Below are 21,560 nucleotides of genomic sequence, written 5' to 3'. Positions count from 1 at the left end.
ACTGGCATCGGGCTACACATCCTTTTAAAAACAATATAGAAAGGTATTTTTATATTCTTATATATTCTTTGAGAAGATACATTTTTCAGGAATATATAGCACTTTGACATTTGGATGTCATTATTTAATCAAGCCCTTATTTGTAGAATTCTAGGTTGTTTTCAAATTGCTTCTATTTTATTTTATATATTTATTTATTTATGCATTCATTTGTTTACTTATTTTAGCATCCTGAGGAAAGGCTTCCCAGGAGAATCACCGGAGCAGCTGTGAGAAGCAAGACCACACAGAGGTGGGGTAAGTGTGCACAAATGGCAACCACACAGTGCCAAGGTGAAGGAGTGGAAGAAATTGTTCCTATTTCAAATCATTCATTCAGCAACATCTTTTAAATATATCTTTCTATCCGTGTTGATTCTTCTCTTAGCAAAAAACGTTAAATGTGTAATAGCAGGTTCAAAAGTTGTAAGCCTTTTTAGGTCCTCAGCACTTCTTGTTCCCATAGAGAGTGATTAGTAATTCTCCACACCACACTGTCACCAACACCAAGGATAATAGAAAAAACATCTCTGATAATTTGCCTAGAAGACCAATACCTATATCTTATCATTTATGAATTATTAAAAACATGTTACTTAATCATCTAAGGAGAAAACCAATATTTTAGGCACCCATCCCCATTATCTTCTACTCAACTTCTAAAAATTATTTACAAATGAAAGATGCTGCATTTGTGGAAGGTAACCAGGAAGATACACAACATTTACTTATTTCAAGTTTTAACCTTGGATCATGCAGGACAAATGAAAAGCTGTCTGTCTGAATTTCAGTTTAATCCACATATAACTATGTTCATTATACTGTCATCAGGAACATACTTTAAGACATAGTTTTAGAAGGCCCACTGCTGGATTTAGTTTACAGATGATACTGGTTGTATTGCAATACCTTTTCATGTGAAGACTCACGTGAGAAATTTCTATCAGACCTAAGCATTAGAGAAATCTTTGTTTCCTCGAAGTAGCTATGGCACTTTCTTTTCAATTTAGGCAACATAGATATATCAAAGGAACACATTTCAATTTGGGCTTTGTTTAGCAAGAAGTTCGAAGATAAACTTTACAAACCCACTTCAAAAATTATGTTAAGGCATTTTATATACCGATGTAAATTGTCTTAATATTATTATGTATATATAGAAAATATAGTAATATAATATATATTAGTCCGTGTGTGGTGGCTCGAGCCTGTAATCCCAACACTTTGGGAAGCTGGGAAGCCGAGGCAGGTGGATCACCTGAGGTCGGGAGTTCAAGACCAGCCTGACCAATATGGAGAAACCCTGTCTCTACTAAAAATACAAAATCAGCCAGGCAAGGTGGCGCATGCCCACAATCCCAGCTACTTAGGAGGCTGAGACAGAAGAATCGCTTGAACCTGGGAGGCGGAGGTTGCAGTGAGCCGAGATCACGCCATTGCACTCCAGCCTGGGCAACAAGAGCAAAACTCTGTCTCAAATATATATATATATATATATATATATAATATATACGTATAATATTATAATATATATATATAATGTGTGTGTGTGTATATATATGTATGTATATACGTACAGAGAGAGAGAGACAGAGAGACAAAGACAAAGACAGAGAGGCATTCTATTTGTGGATTCCATATTTGTGAATTTGCCAATGGACTAAAATTTATTTGAAACCCCAAAATGAACACTAATAGCACTTTCTTGGTCATTCATGGACATGTGCAGAGGGCCAAAATATTTGAATAATCGGGCATGCATGCTCCAGCTGAGGTGTAACAAGGTGACCCTCTGCCTTGTTGTTTCAGCTCTCACACTGCAAACAAGTGTCTTTTTCCCTCTCTAGGTAGTCCCACGTTTTCCATATTTTGTGCTGTTTGTGATAGCACTGTCTAACGTGGCCCCCAAGCATGGTGCTGCAGTGCTATCCAGAGGTCCTAAGCACAAAAGGGCTGTGTTGGAGAAACTTTTCTCAGGCAAGAGTTGTAGCGGATTGACCATGACTGCAATGTTAACAAATCCATAGTTTATATTCAATAAGATGTCTTTAAACAGAAGCACACAGAAAGCAAGGTTATGTATTGATCTGTTGGTTTGTTGACGAAAATGTTGTGACCAGAGGATTGCCATTTCCTAACTCTATTCCCAGAGGAGCAACAGTTCCGTATTCGCTAATTCTGTGTTCATAGAGACTTTATTTTTTATTATTATTATTATTATTATTATTATTATTATTATACTTTAAGTTTTAGGGTACATGTGCACAACATGCAGGTTTGTTATATATGTACCCATGTGCCATGTTGGTGTGCTGCACCCAACAACTCGTCATTTAGCATTAGGTATATCTCCTAATGCTGTCCCTCCCCCATCCCTGCACCCCACAACAGTCCCCGGTGTGTGATGTTCCCCTTTCTGTGTCCATGAGTTCTCTTTGTTCAATTCCCACCTAAGAGTGAGAACATGCAGTGTTTGGTTTTTTGTCCTTGCGACAGTTTGCTGAGAATGATGGTTTCCAGCTTCATCCATGTCCCTACAAAGGACATGAACTCATCATTTTTTATGGCTGCATAGTATTCCATGGTGTATATGTGCCACATTTTCTTAATCCAGTCTATCATTGTTGGACATTTGGGTTGCTTCCAAGTCTTTGCTACTGTGAATAGTGCCGCAATAAACATACGTGTGCATGTGTCTTTATAAGGAACATTACTGTTGTGAAAAACAAGAATTAACGGTATTTATTTACTTTCTCTATATGATTGTAATATTATACCCATACTCCTTATTAACATGTCTTTTGTTGTTGTTGTTGTTGTTTTCTGAGACGGAGTTTTGCTCTTGTTGCCCAGGCTAGAGTGCAATGGCGAGATCTCTGCTCACCGCAACCTCCACTTCCCGGGTTCAAGAGATTCTCCTCCTTCAGCCTCCCAAGTATCTGGGATTACAGGCATGTGCCACCACACCTGGCTAATTTTGTATTTTTAGTAGAGACAGGGTTTCTCCATGTTGGTCAGGGTGGTCTTGAACTCCCAACCTCAGGTGATCCACCACTCTTAGCCTCCCAAAGCGCTGGGATTACAGGCATGAGCCCTGCACCCGGCCCAACATTCCCACTTTTGTAACCCATGTTCTATTGACCTGAGTATGGTATGCATGTACACACACAAACATACCCACTCAAAGACCTTAACTATAATCCTTTGGCTTACTTATAGTTTATATTATATATAATTATATTTAATTTATATTAAATTAACATCTAATAATAAATATTTATCTTTTAGTGTTCTAGTCAAAACAGATTTACAATTTATTTTTCTTTTATTTTCTCAACACCTAGTTAAAATGATTGATTTTGCCGAAACTCTGTTCTATTTGCTCCTCCTGGTTTGCATAGTTCCGGTGATACAACAAACACCTCTGGACTACTTTGCCTTTTTTATAACTGTTTTATACTAGTAAAGTGAGCCATTCAAAGACATTCCCTCTCAGTTTTCCAAATGAGCTACCTAAAATGTTCAGTAATGTTTTATAATTACTTTGCTTAGTTCATGTTACAAATACCTTATTGATTCATACACTAAAAGGTTTGTAAACCTAAATCTACAACCCAATGGTGGTTGACAAACATAAATGAGCACACTATTCTCACTTCAGCATAAGTGACAATGGGAATTTAAACAAACAAGGCATGATTTAAAAATACATAATTAATTTAATAAATCATGGCTTATCCGATCATATTCTTTATGATAATGTATGTCTTTTTCTAGAATAATCTCATTATTTTCTTGTCCAAAAAGTGCAAACAGTGGATTAGGATCTGGAGTAACAGACTGACAAAATATGTTTTTCCTCCCTCCTAGTTGTATAAACTTGAGCAAGATATGTAACCTATTGGGACCTCAGTTTTCAGGATTAAAGAAGACTTTACTTTTGACGGTTAAATAACATAATTTATGCTAAAAAGAAAAAAAGTTTAAAAATGGTATATGACATATATTTAATAGCTGTTCCTTTCTCCATTTTCCCATGATAATTGTTACGTTTAAACACCACAGGCATCCTATATTAGTTCTAGTTACACTAAGTTCTATTTTATTCTTTACATTTCCAACAAAATATTTTGTGAAATATGTAGTATTGTATGACTTGCATATAGTGTAGTTTAAAAAACAGTTGGCTGGGCGCGGTGGCTTACGCTTGTAATCCCAGCACTTTGGGAGGCCGAGGCGGGCAGATCATGAGGTCAGGAGATCGAGGCCATTCTGGCTAACATGGTGAAACCCCGTCTCTACTAAAAAATACAAAAAATTAGCCAGGCGTGGTGGCAAGCACCTGTAATCCCAGCTACTTGGGAGGCTGAGGCAGGAGAATGGCGTGAACCCGGGAGGCGGAGCTTGCAGTGAGCCGAGATGGCGCCACTTCACTCCAGCCTGGGGGACAGAGCAAGACTCCATCTCAAAAAAAAAAAAAAAAAAAAAAAAAAAAAGTTCAGGCCAGGCACAGTGGTTCATGGTTGTAATCCCAGCATTTTGGGAGGCCGAGGAGGGTGGATCACTTGAGATCAGGAGTTCGAGACCAGCCTGGCCAACATAGTGAAACTCTGTCTTTACTAAAAATACAAAAATTGGCTGGGTGTGGTGGTGCGTGCCTTGGGAGGCTGAGGCAGGAGAATCATTTGAACCTGGGAAATAAGGGTTGCAGTGAGCCAAGATCGCACCACTGCCCTCCAGCCTGGGCAACAGAGAGCAAGACTCTTTCAAAAAAAAAAAAAAAAAAGAAGAAGAACAAACAGCTCAAAATGCACTCATCTTGAAGGTTAGCTGTTGAGTATCAAAGGGTATTTCTGTGCTGACAGAAAATGAAAAGAAAAAAAGAGCTCAGTGTAATACTTTCAACAGGGGAGTGCTAATAATTTAAGTATTTATATGGAAATGGATTTTATATTAGAGAAAAATGCGTTAATCTTATTTCTTAAGAGAGACTTGGTCACTTACATATTTAGTATATAGTGACTATTATGAACCATTTAAACGGGAAGAAAAGTGAAAATGTCAGCTTGTATTCTACTGATAGGGAGTTAAATCCACACATCACGCCACAGCAGGATGCACTGCCTAAAACATATTCCCTATTTAGGTCTCTTGATTTTCTTCAAACTTCTCCCTAAAGTACGGTTTCATTTTAATAATATTGAGAAATATGTGCTTTGTTTAGCTCTTATCAAAGGCAAACTTTAAAAATATTAGGATTTTTTCCTATGATTTTTTACTGTCTTTCTCTTTTATTTTCATATTTTAAACAGTGAAAAACAGACAAAAATCATGTTTTTAGTGATGATGAAAGAAGCGCTTCTTGCATTTCATCCTAGTCTGGTTGAAAGTAGGTACGGCTGCCCTAGAACTATAAGGATCTACATTTATACCTAGTGTTTTCTCTGAATCCAACATGGAATAAAAACCACTCTATACACAACTTCATTAAGCAAAAGGTTGATTTTTTGTGTGTTGTGTTTAAGGTAGATCCCTGGCCAGAAAAGCTGCATACCTTAGGATACTGCCTCTTAAAGAGCAAAGAGAATGGCATTTAAAACTTCGGGCATAAGCTTACATGAAAAGGAAAGAGCTAGGGCTGGTCTGGGAACTGAAAACCTGGGAAAAGACTGGCTTCTGTTTATAAAGCCCCTTATTGCCTGGCAAAGCTATTCTCATTTATTCTACTAGGGCTCCGAATGACACTCTAAATGAGCAGCAGAGGGCAGAAGCCTTACAGGGCCCTTTTGTAAGTAGGTGGTTATTTCTTGAAAACAGGTTCAATGAAATGTAATGCCAGGCAGTTAGCACGAGGAAGTTCTTCTAAAAGTTCGTAGTAGTTTTCTGCAAGCCAGGCCCTGCATCAATGACTGGCTTGTTATTTAGCCATAATTCGAAACATTTTTGGTTGCAATAGTGAATCATGAAAATAACATGACGGCAACACGTTATGAAAGAATTGAATGAATGTGCAGGCCAGCTTGTCAGCCAGGTCACTGTAAAACACCTGAGAACTTCAGCAAGTTGTTCAAGCTTTCATCCTCTAAACTTGAGATTCTAAGATTTGCTTTTATTCTCAAGGAAGTTCCTAGCACCATGTAGCCTTTCCTTTTTCTTCCCACATCCCCATGCCATTCCTTACCATCCTCTACCTACTTTCCCATTCACCATGCACCAAAAACCCATCTTGTCACATTTTACCAGAAAACTGAGTTAGAAGATTAAATTAGATGATGAGGTTAGGATGATGAACAACAAAGAGAAAAATAGGGGATGGTTGTTGGGTATAACGGGGAAACCCTCCAGGATGCCTCAACCAAGGCTTCATTCTCCATGGCAGGCTGCATTCTACCTAGTTCTCCCCCATGAAACTCTCTCTCTCTCTCTCTCTAACTCTGCAGTTTTCTGGTCTGTTACTTGCTGGGAGAGGACAGATGGGTTAGCATAGGATATGCCAGAGTATTGGGTCTGTTTCACCATACGCCTTCCTATTTCTTCCAAAATCGACAACTCTGCATTTATAATGGATTCCCTAACCACTTGGTTAGAATTCCTTAAGAACAACAGCAAAAACAGACCCAAGCTTCTACGACAGCAAGTGGCACCAGGGGATATTTCCAGGAAAGAATGGCACCTGGTCTGTGAACTATCCACCTTTCCTTTTAACCAAGGCAGGGTTGCACAGCCAATTTGAAGCTGGCCTCCAAGACACTGGGAACAAATATTCTTCAGAGAAAGCTAAGGTGTGCTGAGCACTGCTTATTAAATCGAATGCCTATATCAGAAGGAAAGCACAATACAATCCTAACACAGCCGCTACCACTCTAATGGAAGATTCTCCCTGTTTAGGTCGCACACCCATGAAAACGTATAAAGCCAGCAAGAAGAATGTGGAAAACTAGCCATGGTAGACAGGTAGATTTAAAACACACTGCTTGGACGTCAATTTCTTCGCCAGCAAAATGGAGCTAGAACTGCTGTCAACGTTCCTTTATCCCTAACTATTTGTCTAAATACTGGGCTAGGTACTTTATTGCATCATCTCATTTAATTGTCACCACAGCCTCATGAGATTCTCATTCAGGAATTATATAATCTGCTCCTTCTGTACTGTCTAAAGTGACTGTTTCAACCAGGCTGATTATTGTATTATGAACACCTCTGCCATGAGAGTGTTCATGTCTTCACCCTGTCCTTAACACCGTTTCTACTTCCTCGGCCACCTAAGACATAGTCTTCACTAATTTCTCACTTTTGCAGAAAAACTTCTGCTAGAAATGAAGAATTAAAAAAAAGAAGAAGAAAAAGGATTTAATCCAGATCTATTTTCCACTGGTTTGTCTAACTACTTATGAGTTTTTAATATCTTCTCTTACACCTTGTCCTTAACCATAAAGTCTCTATACATACTCGATTTACCAAAAATATGCTGTAGCTGATGTTCTAGCTAAGTCAGATGTCCCGACTTCAAATTAACATTGCATAGTGCATTAATGGTCCTTACAGAACCCTTTAGTTGTTCCACCCCAAAATGAGCCATCTTGGCAGAATTTGATCTGTAAAAAGATAAAAGTAAGATCTAAACAGCCAAGGACCAGAGGAAAATGGTTGTAGGTGTCTTAAGAAAGAACCTGAGGGAAACATTTGATATAGAGGGCCAGATGATGTCAAAATATGTGGAGAACACCAGTTCAGGGACCATAAAAGCCGAAACGATTTAAATGGGAACATGAGAAAAGCTTAATGATTTTCTCTTTGCTTTCTGTCTTATGGCCTGTATAGATTAACAACATTTAACAGATCAAGAGGGCCAAGTTTTTCCATCCAAAAGGCCTTTGCACTCTAGGATGTGATGCTATGTAGCCTAGCTAATCACAACCAGCACAGTTTATTTCTATGTGAAGATAGCAAATAAGAAAAGTGTGGCGACCAAATTATTTGGTGGGGTCAGGTGCGGGGAGTCACAGGTGGATCTATCCAGGTAGAAAAGAGGCAGATGTGAAACTGAAGAAGTGTAAAGTCATTCAATTGGGTTGGGAGGGGGAGAGACAATAGCAAATTTCAAAGACAGAAAATGTCCGTACAAATTACTTTTGTCCATAAGAAAAAGAAAATCCTTTTCTGCACGGAGCTGGAAAAGCCCTATTTTGTGCCCTGTATGAAAGCACTTTGATCAACAATGCAAACACAACTTGAGAAAGAGCAAAACACAAAACTGTAGCTGTGATTCCACTCACCAAAATGGTGGATCTTCGATGTACAATTCAGCTGGCTTTACAGGAGTGCTCCACAGCAAAGCCAAATGACGAAGCAAGCCCCAGACCGCTTAGGCAATTAAAAAGCTGGATGTAACTGTTAAAATGAAAAAGAAAATAGGTAAGACCCAAATGAGCATATAAAGCAAACCCAAAAAAATGCAGATAAATACCATACATCTTCAAAATGTAGGAAAGTTGGAATTAGGAGCTAAATGAACTAAATTGCACACCTTATCTCTTAAAGAGTATCTTTCAATAGACGAATGTAAAATATGGTATAAAACATATTGATTAGTTAAATCACTTTGACTATGGCACACTATTCCTATTAATATACATTACCACAATTATAGAATATCTATTTGTTATCCTTCAAAGATGATGCAGTTTATACTACAAATGCAGAAATACACAGTATTAGAGTGAGAGAATAGTTCAAATGCATTTTTCTAGCAATATACAGACCTTATGTTTGCTCTTCAGATTTACAAATAATTTATTTCATCTTAAAATGTACAGTTTGCTCATCCATACAACTTAAGCATGATTTTGCTGACTTTTAAATTTAAATATTTACTGGCTAATACCATTGTCAATAGCATGTGGGGTATATCATATAACAGGAAGGTCCCAGTGATCCCAACAGAACTTGCTCTGAGCAAATAAGTTTAATCATCTAAAAACTGGAATATAATAGCTCCTATTTCATAGAAATGTTGCAAAGATAAAATATAAAATTCCATGAAAGCACTTGGCACAGTGCCCGGCACGTAATACTCCTCCAGTACATGTCTGCTGTCCTTGTCACTGTTGTTACCACCATTCCAAGGCTACATGTCTCAACTTCATCAACAGACGTGTTGGGCTCACCTCCTAATGACTGATGACTTTGGGCAAAGCAATTCCATGCCCTCCCCACCAACCAAGGCCAAAAAAGGCAACACATCAAACTAAGCTACACCAAGACATCATTAAGTGACTCATTAAGTTCCTCCTCTTCTGGCAAGTAAAACTAGGACAGTGAGAAAGTGGAAGAAAAAAGACGGCTTGATAAAGAGGGAGTGACAATAATTGAAAACAATTAGCTCTAATTTCTCTGTTTTGCTCAAGTCATTCTCATCTTGGATGCTAAATGTATTCCTCCACATGTCAACACAACGAGCCCCGCCTTGTCTGGCCTGTCCAAGGCAGTGTGTAGGATTTTCTAATGAGCTGGGAAGTACCAGCTTGGCTGAACCCATCTTGAGTGCCCCTGTCCAGCCACAGCTGCATGCTATATTCCTAGACACCCTCCTTACCAGGTCAAGCAGCAATTTAAGACTGATGGCTGCATCTTCCCAACCACTCTGAGAAGCCCTTCTGCTCTCCACAAAGACACTTGGCAATCTGGCATAAAAGCGTTGAGTGCTAGCATCCTGATCTTCCAGACGGTTGGGAGTTGGTGGGGGGGAAGGCGATTTGTCAAAATGCAGTGGGGAGAACGGAATTAAAACCACAGCATACTAGGATTTGGATGATCTCCTTCACTAATAAGCACAACCTCATTCAATGTCCCTGAAATCCTCTGAGCCTCAATCTTCTTATCTGTAAAATGGGAAGCCAATGCCTACCATACAAGATTGAGTAATATCGAAAGAAGATGCTTCTGGCACACAACAAAGGATAATTATTATCTACTTTTGCTTTCCTTTTTAAGCTAGTTTCCTTATTATTAATATGCTACCTTGGTATATGATTATATGAGAATGGTAGGTATAGGATTGATTAATCAAGAGTATGTGTCTTTAAAAGACAAATTGACAAGACTTGACAGAACTGTAAGACCTTGTGTAAACTTGCTTTGTTTTTGTTTTACTTTTCAAGTCTTCAACTTGGCAAGCAGAGCCCAGCAAAGGAATACGGTTCTTTGATTCCCTCCTTAGAAACACTGCAGCCTTTATTGTCTTTATATCACACAGCTTTAGCACTTAATTATATCCTACCTTGGAATAATTAGGTGTCCTTATAATCAAGTCTGTTTACTCACTTGTGCAGTTCTGATCCTTTAATCTCTCTTGAATATTAGTTTGTAATGCTATTAAGAGCCACAATTTAACAATTTTATTACTAAATAAAATTGCAAGAATATTTTGAAGGAGTTCCACCAATGGGTTGAATTTTAAAAAATTACCTTTATAATTAGGAATAGTACAAATTTATAAAATAATTATGCCTGACAAATAGAAGCACACAGGGCTTGCGTGCCTTCCCGCTGACTAACTGTGAAGTCTTGGACAAGTCACTGCACTTCATCTGGGACCTGTGTGCAGAGGAACCTGTAGCATGGTCAGATACTTGTCTCAGCTAGATCATCAATTCAGTCTAAAGATAAGTTAAGAAGTATCTATAGTAACAAAACTATAATAAGACAACTGTCCATTTTAGGCAGTAGAAAAATGTTACGTGCTTAGTTTTTCTATATAACATAATTATAAATTTAAAACATTTAAAAGCCTGCTGCTAAAATATCAAAGACAAACCAAGCATCATCAGTGTACACAATAGTACACTGGGTATAGTGTAATGATTAAATCACCAGGCTCTACAGTTCAAGAGCCTGGTCTTCACACTTGACAAAAATGCTTAGCAGTCATATGATCCTAGACAAGTTATAATCCTCTGTGTTCCTTGGACTCCTCCTGGGCAAGATAGGGATAATAACAATAATAATAATATCTAACTCAAAGGGTTGTGGTAAAGATTATATAGATTATTCACTTAACACAATGGCACATAATAAAAAGTAGCTATTATTAATATTTATTATGATTAGTGAAATAGAGTCACATAAAAATCCACTACTTTCCAAACTGTCAGACTCACACCATGTTTTGTTATTTGCATCATAAATATTTGTCAAATGAGGCTGGGTGCAGTGGCTCATGCCTATAATCCCAGCACTTTGGGAGGCCGAGATGGGTGGATCACGAGGTCAGGAAATCGAGACCATCCTGGCTCATAGGATGAAACCCCGTCTTTACTAAAAATAAAAAAAATAAAAAAAAAATTAGCCGGGCGTGGTGGCAGGCGCCTGTAGTCCCAGCTACTCGGGAGGCTGAGGCAGGAGAATGGAGTGAACCCGGGAGGCGGAGCTTGCGGTGAGCCGAGATCGCGCCCCTGCACTCCAGCCTGGGCGACAGAGTGAGACTCTGTCTCAAAAAATAAATAAATAAATATAAAAATAAAAAAATAAATATTTGTCGAATGAATAAATGAGAAAGATTTTTTGACTAGTATATTTCACTCATCAGATATTCAATAACAAATGGCATATGCTTTAAGACGGTACATTTAACAAATGTTATTTACTAGGTTTTCATCTACATTAAGATATATCAGATAAAGTTTATATGTTGTTTGAAATTAAATACCTTATTAATTAAATGACAGAACTAGGCAAATTCAAAATTTATAGTCTTTCTGAAATAGAAATTTCTGTTACAGTTTACATGCCAAATTTTCTGTGATGACAATGCGATTTGATCTATATTTTCAAGCTTATTTCTGAATATTTTTTAGCATCATTATAAAACTATCTAAATGGTTCAGGTAAATGAAAATTAAGTAAACATCATTCAAAACCACATCAGCCAATGATAACCACTGCTTACACTTTGGCGAGCATCCTTCTAGACAGCTCTCTATATAAATAAATTCACCTGGAATAGACAAAATTGTGCACAAGTAGGACAATGCTATACATTGATTTTTATTTCAAAGCTTTTTGTCTATTGGAAATGTACTTTCTAGATTATTGATGCCAGTTAATCTGGGTCCCCTTTTGATTCAATCAAATTATTTTAACTTTCCATTTAATATTTGTAGAAAATTTGAGATATTCAAATACCCTATTTAAAAGTAATATCAGATGAGCAATTTAAAATAATTAAGCATTATTGACATTTGGGGAAAGATTTGGAGATTCTTTAATTTGCATCATTTAGATGAACTTTTCTACCATTAAACATATAAATCAGAAAAATTAAGCAAACACCAGACTACATATCTTACACAAATGCCACAAATGAAAGCGATATAGAAAAACCTATAAAAATCCAGACAATAGGAATAAAACTTGCAAGATGTTGTTATCTTCATTCAAACTACCAGCTCCCTTAATGGAAATTAAGTTTATAGGCTTAAAAGAAATATTAACAATTTTCCCTTTAAATATAAAGAGAATGATATTACAACGTGAGGAATGGGAGATTAGTAAATGCAAATTAATTGACTTCTTTCTGTTGAATAAAAATACAGATTTCACAGACATAAAAATACGAGCATATGAGTTTCATTCCACACAGCAGAAGAAAATGAAATGACAAGTTCAAATGAATGAATTTCAGAATACTCAAGCCATTTTGCATTCTACTGTTCATATAACTGTTTTAGAACTTCAGCCTTATTCCAAAAAGAAATATTCTAAGTCCAAATACAAGATCTCTCTATTACTTAATACAGAAATTTTATAATGAGGCATTTGGACTCACAATAAAATAATTTTGTAACACAGAAAATTATTACTTGGTCTGTATATACCAAAACCAGTCAACTAATATTATTTGCTCATTTATTTGAGAAATGTTTAATTGAGTGATGATTATGTATGTGATACCATTTCAAGCTCCAGGTCTACACTGTGTAACATAGTAGCCACCAGCTACATGTGGCTGATGAGTATTTGAAATGTGAGTATTCTGCAATGACATGCACTGCAAGTGTAAATTACATACCAAATTTGACAGATTTAATATAAAAAATGCAAAGTATCTCAATAATATTTTTACTTTGGTTATACATTAAAAAGATAAGGTTTGGTATCCCAGGTTAAATAAACTATATTAATACAATTAATTTCACCAGCTTTCCTCTCTCATTATTTATCATATGCCTATTAAAAATTTAAAATAACACATGTGGCTCACATTATTTTCTACAGAACAGCCCTTTCCCAGGCGATACTGGTGGTGAACAAAGAACACAGACGTCCTGTGTATTTATGAAGTCTGCATAACTGTGACTGGGCACTAATGCTGTTTAAGGACCTGTGTCACATGCTAAGGAAGGTGTATTCAAATATAAGCTGCAAGCCAACCCCTGCAATTTTGCCATCTACTATTAAACTTCAGAAAGACACATCAAATGTCACTTAAGAACGGTGATGCTGTTAAATTTCAGCAGCCTAAAATGCAACTCTTCCTTATGTAAAGAAGTCTCTCTACTAAAGTTATGGTTGTTTAACGCACCTCACTTCCTTTATCCTGAGGAAAGTGTTTGACCAATGTGCAGTGCAGAACCCACCATGTGCTGCAGATGTGGTCCTCAAGCTCCAGAGGAAGGCGGAAGGTGTCACATTTTATTTGCTTGTAATGGCAAATATACACAGTGGAGCAAGTGGCCTCATCACAAATGCTATTTGAAATTCATTGATATCCTCAAGCTAGCCAAGTTGGATCTTAGGAGGAAAGGGCTGGGCTGGGAGAAAAAATTTCAAAACATCCAGAGGCTCTGGAAGCATCCCTCCGGATCTGAAGATCCACTGTGGTCATGACAGATAGATTAGAGAACTGTCGAGTGTATGGTAGAGATGAATGAGCAGAGCATAGTCTTTGATGATCCTGACCAACATCATAAAGAAATCATGGGCAGCCAAAAAGTAATGACAAGACATGCTTAGAATAAATTTAAAATAGCACACCTTGATTTTTTTATATGTTTTATTCCCTCCAAAACCACTTCCATTCAAAAAAGTGTCTTATTCTTGTTAAATGGAATCTTGGAGTTTCCACTCTTTAAGACAGCATTTCAATTAATTTAACTCATCGTCTCGTTCATTCAGAGATTTCCACAATAATCTGTCAAATGTTGGCATGGCTTTGCTCAGAATACGTGGCTTCTGTCTTAAAGATGCCCCAAGCCAATCAAAACACAATCATATTTTCAATATTCAAATGCAGGATCTGTGACAAAGCTTATGTTCAAAGGCTTCAAAAAAAGGAAAAAAATTCTGCAAAAGTTTAGAAATATTACATGATATTCCATGTAATACCAATTCATTAAGCAATTTTGAAAGGGTCAAATCTTATTTTGCTTAAGGGTTGTCTGGTACAGAAATTACTGAAGTTTTTAAAATATGCGCCCTCTCCCTGCTTATTTTCTGAATGAATAAATACAAGACCAATTTTATACAGAATCACTTCAACTTGAACTAATAATTGTTTATTGCATGCCTAGAATAATGTTTGTTTTAGACGAATACATATAAAAAGGAATGTAAAAGAAAACATTAAATCGGTCACTAATTATAATTAATTCATAGATAGTTGAGATTCATTTGCTTTTGCTAAAGTATATAAAATAGTACTCATATGGAGGCCTAGAGTGCAATCAAACGAGTACTAAATCATATAAGGACTGTTGTCATTTACTGAATAGCTTAGAATACAAAATACCATTTTTGAAGAAAGATTAGTATAAGCAGAAACCTGTAGGTCTCACCAGAAACTGTGAATCCCTTGCTGATTATTTATTTTGAGGGATGTACCTGGCTCATTTTCAGGAAATTTGAAATAATTAACAAAAATTAAAAACTGCCAAAAGTGTTGCTTGGGATTTGATTTGCATTGAAACATTCTGGGACATTTGATTTGTTCATGAAATATATAAGGACATATATAAAATTCTCATCATCTCTTTTTAAATGTGCATGGATAGGAACTAACCCATGGAATAAGAATGCTTGTTAAATCATCAAAAGAGTCTGACCTTTGTGTATGGAAGCTGGCTCCCCTTAACTGACGCCCCATCCTACTCCTTGGTTTGGTAATATAGTAATGATCATATTTAACCTTTGTCCATGAGAAACCTATTTAATTGTTGATCTGATCCTCTCAACTATCACCCACAATATCCCTCAAAGATTCATCCAGTTGTTCATCATATTCACTCCTAGATATGGAGGCAAATGAATTCTTTCCCGCACTCCCTTGTCCAGCACTCACACCACCCAGGGAGAGTTATTCAAGTGAGCAAGTGAAAAGAGATCAAGTGAGTTGACCACTTAATGGTACATCAACACGCAGTCATCCTTGATGAAAACGACCAGAGCTACAAAATGACAGCAGAATACACACTAACTGCAGCATTCCACTGAAAGCGATACAGTACAACTACAAAAGAAAGAGAAGGAAGCTTAGGGTGCTCCGTTTATGAGGAATTTGGTTTCCAAATACACAAATCCTGACCAGTGTTGTCTATGATAAATTTTCACAGTAAGTACAGTAAGCTATCCAGCCCACGAATAAACACTTCTGGATCACCTTTAAATGGACTTTATGGGAATTCAGTTTGAAATGAGCACTTTACCAATAGCCAGAATTGATTCCTATCTTTGCATTAAGAATAATTCCCACTGGACTTCTAATTATCAACACAGTATTAGCCATCACAATGTATTATTTGTAGTTAGCTGAAAATAATGACTTTGTATTTCTTTAAAATAATTCATATTTCTGTCCCTCACTCACACTACTCATACACGTGTGTTTCTGCACACACACATCCTTTCTCCCTCACATAATATACACAGCAACTCAAGGCAGGCCATTACAATCAAAAGGAACTTACTGTATGTGGAATATTTTAGAAGAAGAAAGTGAAGAAGGGATAGAGAAATGTGGAAATAACATGTGTTTGCAATATTTTGAAAATTAAAGATCCCATATACCAAATGTCATATATATAATTATAGTTTTGTATTTTCTAAAAGTACAATCATTAAATAGATCAAGCTGTTAGATTATTAAAATAAAAGGTTATGTGCTAAACTTTTAAATACATACAATGTATTTTAATCATATTGCTGTCAGATCTAATGGCATCAATAAAAGTTAGGGATACACATTCAAAATCAATTTCAGAGCTAAATACTCATTGTATATGGTGCCAGTAGAAATAATACCAGTCTTCCAAAATCAAAAAAAAAGTGAGCTGATTATTTACTATGTTATTCTTACCGACATGAACTGTACCCTTTAAAATGCAAATTCTCTAGTAACAGTAAATATAACCACCGTCTAAACAAGGAATCTGCATAATTATTGTATTAAAAAATAAATACTTCCAGAAGCAGCCAATAAATGCCTTCATCCCTTTCGTTACTCTCCCCCTAATTAATTAACAGATTGGCACAGTCTAAGAACAAAATTTATTTTCCATTAAAATAAGAATCCCATATGTCATGATAATTTTTTGTTACTATTTCTAATGTGCAAAACAAAGGTTTGCTTTTAGCACCGAACATAGTAATCAAAACAAATCCTTTAATTTTCAATAACTGTAAGGATACTTCAAGAGTTGTTCTGGTAGCAAGGTACTACCTCAGTGGTTAATCCTATTAAGAACTGAGCCATGCACTGCAACTAAATCCTCTGGGGAATTTGAGGAATGAAAGGCTTACTGCACACTTAGAAGGCAACGACTTTTGTAAAGGGCTCTATTATATGAGGAACAAAAGAATACCACTTGTGTACTTAAATATCATCTGCTTTCCCTTCCAAAATACTCCATTTTTAAGTAAAGATATGTGATTTAAATGTATTTAGAGTTCAGCTTTTGGCACGACTCTCGTTTCTGAGTAGAAGTGCCATCTGCGGGCCCCATGGCTCACGCATAATGATATGCTTACAAGCTGCTTCCCTTTTCTGCACAATGTACCCTTTTCACTTTAACATACATTTTCCATAAATTTTTGAATAACAAATTGGGCCGTGGAAGTTTGTTGAAACGGGACAAGGGAAATGCCTGTAGGCTAGAAAACGGCGATTTTACTCGAGAAATTGGTGCAGCGGAAAACATCCACTCCACCGGTCCAACCCTCCCCCAGGCCCCCGTCCGCCTACCTTGGGCTGTGACACTTTAAAATTGTAGGGGAAACTTCTTCTCCCCTCAATATATTAGGCCTGTACATTAACTTGGGCAAACAGCCCACATGCCTGCCATCCATTACACCTGCTGGGTGACAAACAGATGAGAGTCATCACGCAGACTCCCAACATTTGATCTCCTGATAACGCCAGATGTCCCCCATTCACATTCAAACATAACCACCGTCATTAATGCAACTCGCCCGGCTGGCATTTAATAGGGAGAAAAAGTTGAATTCTAATCTAAAATCCTAACTATCCAAAGCTTTCAGGGTGTGAATATATAGGCTATTAAATATGCTTCAATTTGTAAACTTTCTAGCTATTAAGAGAACTGATTTCATTATCAGGATGGGAGCTGGTTCAGATGGTCAGATTTTGCACGTATTTCAAAGGAGAAGACCTGTACAATTACACATTTGGCTTCTGAATTTAAACAACAAAACATACCTTTACTGTATCTGTCATATGCTTAAGCACAGTAAGAATAATCTGAATTGTTGGCTGTAGTTCAAATATACCACTTACTGGCCGGGCGCGGTGGCTCACGCTTGTAATCCCAGCACTTTGGGAGGCCGAGGTGGGCGGATCACGAGGTCAGGAGATCGAGACCACGGTGAAACCCCGTCTCTACTAAAAATACAAAAAATTAGCCGGGCGTGGTGGTGGGCGCCTGTAGTCCCAGCTACTCGGAGAGGCTGAGGCAGGAGAATGGCGTGAACCCGGGAGGCGGAGCTTGCAGTGAGCCGAGATCGCGCCACTGCACTCCAGCCTGGGCGACAGAGCCAGACTCCGTCTCAAAAAAAAAAAAAAAAGAAATATACCACTTACTGAAAGGCTGAGTGAACAAACAAATAATCAAAGTCAAGGAAGCCATTGACAGAGAAAAACGAGATTCCCCCACCCGTGGCCTAATAGCAGACATAAAACTGTTTAATGATAAGGTTCTATTAGAGAACATTTGAAAATGCAGATACACAGACATCATTCCGGGTCTACCAAATAAGAATCTCCAAGGGTAAGGCTCAGGAATTTTAAAACTTCCTTGTTAATGCTTTTGAAACTAGTCCTAGACCTTGAGTTTGGCAACTCCTGGAACTGTGTGTGAGAATATAATTTAGCAGCTTGGCTTTGGGGGACGTTCTTCTCATTTTTTCTTTTAAAAAGAAAATATTTACATGTGTCTACTCCGTGCCTGACACAGAAGCATAAAATCTGCAAGACAAGGTTTATCTCTGGAGTCAACACGTGGCTCCAGAAACAGATATTGAGATGCCCAACATGAGGGCAAAAGACATTCTTATACTTGAAATACAGGGAGTGAAAAAGACCTGAGGAACTGTCTAGAAACTTACAATGTGTCCACCAATTGGACATTTCTAGAACATGTGAGAAGAAAGAAACCAGTTGACCTACATCAAAAATTCTCAACATCTATGACTAGAAGGGGGTCTGACTTCTTCAAAAGAAGAAGGTTGAATTTTGGCATTAAGGAGGAAGCCAGAAAGATTGTAGTTTCTTTCTGTATCCCTCCTGTACTAATACTCAGATACATTTAGATCTTCTCTCTCCTTCTAGCTCCTTTGCCCTTTGGATTTAAACTATTTTCTCTGCCAAGAAGTTCTCACTGATCAGCTGTCCCAGCCCCGTAGGCACTCCACCACAATACCCTGTTATATTTTCTTCATCTCACTTATTGCTATGTGAAATTATTTTCTTTATTTTTTAATACATTTCTTGTGTGTCTCCCTACATCAGAGCAGAGACCTTGCCTGTCTTGTTCACCTGTCCCCAGGATCTAGAACAACACCTGGCATGAAGTAGGTAGATGTCCAATCCATGTTGAATGAATAAATTAATGAATCAAAAATAGTTATACAATACTTATAATTCCTTGATTCTTTCTTTCACCAGACATAGATTTTTTTTTTTTCAATGTGTCTTCCTGGACATGGAGTCTTAGTGAATTTTTCATTTAAAATCCAACCTGATTCTTTTTTATGTTCCTTTTGGCCTGTCTGCTATCTAGAGTTTATCCATTTGGGATTTTTATGCTTGAACTCAGTTCAGTAGCAATCAATTTTTACCTAAACCCAATCTACCTTTAACCCACCTCTCAGCCAAATTTATAAAATATCCTATTAGCCTTCAGAAGAGACAGAAATCCAAGCGATATTCAACTATTACATTCCATACTAAAGAAGATAAGGAGCAACAACAAAAAATGCTCTCAAAGAGAAAACACTTGAGGAATTTCTGTTTTGATTTCAAGGCAATATAGGAAAAATTGAGACCAACAACTCATAGAAAAGGAATTAAACATTGAAATCACTGCTTTAAGGCTTTTGGTTACAATGACAAATATTAAATCAGACTTAAAATTACTAAGTGCTATCAAGCCACTTTTACTTTAGTTATTTCTGCGGCTGTTCAGCACATCCCTGCAATTTCATATCACCTACTAATGGAAAGTGAGCTCGGATTCTATTGACAGTTTCATGACAAGTCATACTTCACCTTCCATTGTCCACTCTTCTTAGCTGTTCATTATCTTGACTGCTGTGCCTACGAGATAATGATACACTCTGCTTCTACCCCTGACTGTAACACATTTTTGCTCCAGGGTTCCTTTTAATTGAAACACACTGTCTGTGTTACTGTTTTTGGTGCAAAAGTAAACACGTTTAACACAAGAATTCAGTTTGTATTTGCTTTACCAATAGGAATTGTGTTAAAAAGTTACCTGCCTCTAGAAGACTGATTGAATGATCCTTTTGATGCTTGAATATTTTTTACTCTTTTCTTTCACTTACATTACCATTTGTCACTGCTGTGGATGTGATTATCAATTATCTCTGTGAGAAAAATTATTGTGGCCATTCTTACCATTTCCCTGAGTGTCCCAAACCCATGCAGGAAATATTTAGTAATGTTTCACCAACGCTTGAGCATAGAATTCACTGAAAATGCTTTTGCTTAAAAAGTTTGTCTAATAAATTGTGCCTGTTAAATTATCTGTGTCCATTGCAAATTGCATTAAATAGCCACCAGTTGACTAGAACAGAGATGCCCAACTTTAGGATGAGTGCAATCTGAGCAAGGTGCTACCCTTGCAAACCACATATTCTCAGACTCTGAACTCTTTCAAGGAGAATAGCTGAATTTTTTCCACCAACAAATATATTTCAAAAAATAAATGTGTGTAATAGAAGCATTAGGGTTTATTCAAGAAGAAGCAGAGAGAAGAAAGAGACTTTACTTTCTCTTCCAAGAAAATAAGCATTAACTGGGATTAACATTCGTGTGCATGTGTGTGGGGGTGTGTGTGTGCATGTGCGTGGCGTGTGTGTGTGTGTGTGTGTGTGTGTTTTGGGGAGAGATTAATCATGCACCACCCCTAGAAGTAAAATGTTCTTCAATGTTAACATGTAGAAGAATCACCTGGAAAACTAAAAATTTTAGAACCCTAGACACTCCCTCAAATATTCTAATTCTGTAAGTCTGGGGAAAAGCCCAGAAATCAGCTTTTAACAAGCAACAACAGGTGATTCTACTACAGAGAGTCCATACCTGTGATGTCCAATATGCCAGCCATGAAGCACTAAAAATGTGGCGAGTCCAAAATGAATGTTGAATGTAAAACAACACACACTGGCTTTCAAAGACTCAATATAAAAACAAGCATATAAAATATCTTAATAATAATATTTACATTAATTATATGTTGAAATGATAGTATATTAGGTTTAATAAAATATAAATATTTCAAATTTAGTGTATTTTTTTTTTTAGACAAGGTCTTGCCCTGTTGATCAGGCTGGAGTGCAGTGGCATGATCTTGACTCACTATAATCTCCACCTCCCAGGTTCAAGTTGTTCTCCTGCGTCAGCCTCCCAAGTAGCTGAGATTACAGGTGCTCACCACCATGCCTGGCTAATATTTGTATTTTTAGTAGAGACAGGGTTTCACAATCTTGGCCAGGCTCAACAGATCAAACTCACGAACTCGTGATCTGCCTGCCTCGGCCTACCAAAGTGCTAGGATTACAGGCGTGACCCACAGCGCCTGGCCTTCTTTTTGCTTTTTAATGTGGTCTAAAATTTAAAAAATATATATTCGTGGCTCATATTTGTATTTCTATTGTAATTTATTTTCTATGTGAACTTATTTTTCTATTGGGCAACAATGGTTGATACGCTTTACAAGGCAGAGGCAGTAAAGGAATTCTAATCGTACCACCAGCACCAAGGTGTGTAAGAA

General features: G+C 37.2%; 1 protein-coding gene across 3 annotated transcripts in view; it reads right to left on the bottom strand.

Moving 5' to 3' along the window:
• The window catches only part of TENM2 (teneurin transmembrane protein 2), a 1,386,931-nt gene that overhangs the window by 1,187,149 nt on the left and 178,222 nt on the right, over positions 1-21,560 (bottom strand). For all 3 annotated transcript variants that reach the window (XM_032158572.2, XM_032158571.2, XM_058440114.1), the window contains one exon: positions 8,316-8,430. The gene's annotated coding sequence lies outside the window, so the exon portion shown is untranslated. The remainder of the gene's footprint in view (positions 1-8,315; positions 8,431-21,560) is intronic.

Source organism: Hylobates moloch, unplaced genomic scaffold (assembly GCF_009828535.3).
Source record: "Hylobates moloch isolate HMO894 unplaced genomic scaffold, HMol_V3 SCAFFOLD_6, whole genome shotgun sequence".
NCBI classification, from domain to species: Eukaryota; Metazoa; Chordata; class Mammalia; order Primates; family Hylobatidae; genus Hylobates; species Hylobates moloch.
This window is presented reverse-complemented; position numbering and strand designations above follow the sequence as displayed.